Genomic DNA, 2884 nt, shown 5'->3' with positions numbered 1-2884 from the left:
CGCTGGCGCACGGTCACTAACCCCTGGTCGTTAGCTTCGATTCCCGGCCTGGGAGAGCGCTATCGGCCACTCCGGGCTGCATTGCAGTCGCGGCTTTCTCCAGAGCTCCGCCGGGAACGGGAAGCGCTGAAACGTCGCGACCAGTCAGTAGGACTCCCACGGCCGCAACACGGGTGTGACGCTGCAGGCTGGCACCAGTGGACACAAGTACGAGGTTAAGTGAGAAGCGCTTTGTTTCCGAGTGTCAGGATGGCCGAGTGGTCTAAGGCGCCAGACTCAAGGTACGCACCTTGCCTACGGGCTTTCTGGTCTCCGGATGGAGGCGTGGGTTCGAATCCCACTTCTGACACATCGGTTTTATTAGTATTTTATTCCCCGGAAGAAACCCCAGAATTTTCCCGGAGTCCGTTGGTATTTTATTGTCTTCTCCAGGAAGAAGGTTACAACTAGACTACTCATCTTTGCTGCCCGGTTTTCCCTGTCTGCCGCAGCAAGGGGGCTACCTACCAAGGGGAGGGAAGCAGTCTGCCTATTCCCAAATGTTGCTAGGAAACCGCATCCAATCATGTGTCTCTATAGGATATACGTCACAGGATATTTATTTAGTATAGCATATTGCTAAGCTACACATCATCTCTTCCCTGGTGGTCTAGTGGTTAGGATTCGGCGCTCTCACCGCCGCGGCCCGGGTTCGATTCCCGGTCAGGGAAGTGAGCTTTTTTTGAAACTGCTTCCGGTGGAGCAGGGCTAACCCACAGGTAATGTTCCCAGAGTCAGCTGTGACTTGACTTCTAAACAAAGGGCGAAATGCACCTGATATCGTCATTTTGCAGAGTAGTTACCTGAAATGGACTCTACTACAGTTTATGAGCGCCTTATATGTAGTCAGTGTCTTTACTCATGATATCTTAAGAACGGAGAAAAAATGCCAGCAGCACAAAATGATCCAAAAAGATAGCTCTGGGAATGCCAAAAATGGCTGGTCTTAAAATTATGTCACAGATTTCAAAAAGTCTCCCTAGGTGTCCAAAGGCCATTAGAATGGCACCTGTTGCCTAGAGGGGCGGGTCAGGGCCGGTCCTAGCTCCTTAACGACGCTTGGTAATTGTCGCTATGGAAAGAGATCAGGTACTTCTCCCTCACCCCAGCATCTATCTTTTCATTTTTTAAATAAGTAGAGATAATTGAAATAATGCCACAACCAACCCTGGTTTCTCTTTACCTGCAATCAACACTGGTTAATATTTTGTCACATTCTCTCTCTTCCAAGGTAGATAGATAGGTAGATAGAGATAGATAGATAGATAGATAGATAGATAGATAGATAGATAGATAGATAATAGGTAGAGATAGGTATACCTTCCCTATTCCATTTGAAAGTTGAGATCTGTATGGCCTGGCGCGGTGGCTGACGCCTGTAATCCCAGCACTTTGGGAGGCCGAGGTGGGCGGATCACGAGGTCAGGAGATCGAGACCATCCTGGCTGACAGAGTGAAACACCGTCTCTACTAAAAATACAAAAATTAGCTGGGCGTGGTGGCAGGCGCCTGTAGTCCCAGCTACTCAGGAGGTTGAGGCAGGAGAATGGCGTGAACCTGCGAGGCGGAGGTTGCAGTGAGCCGAGATCGCACCACTACACTCCAGCCTGGGCGACAGAGCGAGACTCCGCCTCAAAAAAACAAAACAAAAAACAAAAAACAAACAAAAAAAGAAAAGAAAAAAAGAAAGTTGAGATCTGTAAAACTGTCCCCCCAACTTGAAAGTCACAGATATGACATTACTCCATGTCACACCTAAGAAAATTGACATTAATATGCTGTCATATGCTAGTCTACATTCGAATTTTCCCCAATTGGCCTTAAAATGTCTTTTATAGCTGCTTTTAGTTTTTATTCTAAGTTTTTTATTGCCCATTTTTTAAATTTGGGAAGCCTGTGAAAAATACTTTAATAATTAAAAACTCCTAAACCACATTTAAGTTCTATCTTCTTAACATTTTGTAATATTATGAGCGTATACACCTAATTTGTTATGGTTTTCCAAAGTTTTATTTCTCTCTGGGTACCTTTTTCAGATCTCCAGGCCAAGGCTGTGTTATCACACACTCTACACGATCAGACGGAACCAGGTCCATGCACGTTTGTGTTTTCCACAATGTTTAAAATCAAATAGGCCTGTTTTAACTTCCTGAATTTCTGCTTCTTGTACTGCTGAAATGACTAGTTTGAAATAATTCAAATTGCTACAAATATTTATAGAAATTTTCTTAAATAATATTTATCTAGTGGTGGTAAGTTTGGTAAAATGGGCTGTTTGTCACATCCTTGTTCCTAGAACTGTATACATTCTGCTTGAATATGTGTGACTTTAAACTGTTCTTTTTTTTTTTTTTTTCTTTTTCTTTGAGATGGAGTTTTACTCTTGTTGCCCAGGCTGGAGTGCAATAGTGTGATCTTGGCTCACCGCAACCTCTGCCTCCCTGGTTCAAGCGATTCTCCGGCCTCAGCCTCCCGAGTAGCTGGGATTACAGGCATGCACCACCACGCCTGGCTAATTTTGTATTTTTAGTAGAGACGGGGTTTCTCCACGTTGGCCAGGCTGTTCTCGAACTCCCAACCTCAGGTGATCTGCCTGCCTCGGCCTCTCAAAGTGCTAGGATTACAGGCGTGAGCCACCGAGCCTGGCCTAAACTGTTCTTTTATCAAAAATATTTTGACTGTCCTAGGTGTTGATTTGTAAATTAATCTTAATAGGTTAATTAGAATAGGTTCTAAATACTTTAGGTGGAGGGTTTGTTATTCCTTTGGTCCACTGTGGTTTCCAGTGTTGTGTTCTTAAGCAATGTGTCTTATTCCAGCATCCTGTCAATTATGCAAGGTCCAG

The 2884-nt window shown here is 44.6% G+C and overlaps 2 non-coding genes across 2 annotated transcripts; both read left to right on the top strand.

Annotated features, from left to right (window-relative positions):
- Positions 1-243: 243 nt before the first annotated feature.
- Positions 244-349, top strand: TRNAL-CAA (transfer RNA leucine (anticodon CAA)). Its single transcript has 2 exons — positions 244-281; positions 304-349. It is a non-coding gene; the product is annotated as a tRNA-Leu (tRNA).
- Positions 350-638: 289 nt separating this feature from the next.
- TRNAE-CUC (transfer RNA glutamic acid (anticodon CUC)) lies at positions 639-710 on the top strand. The gene has a single exon. It is a non-coding gene; the product is annotated as a tRNA-Glu (tRNA).
- Positions 711-2884: the final 2174 nt, after the last annotated feature.

The sequence above is a fragment of the Gorilla gorilla genome, chromosome 1, assembly GCF_029281585.2.
Source record: "Gorilla gorilla gorilla isolate KB3781 chromosome 1, NHGRI_mGorGor1-v2.1_pri, whole genome shotgun sequence".
In the NCBI taxonomy this organism is placed as follows: Eukaryota; Metazoa; Chordata; class Mammalia; order Primates; family Hominidae; genus Gorilla; species Gorilla gorilla.
This window is presented reverse-complemented; position numbering and strand designations above follow the sequence as displayed.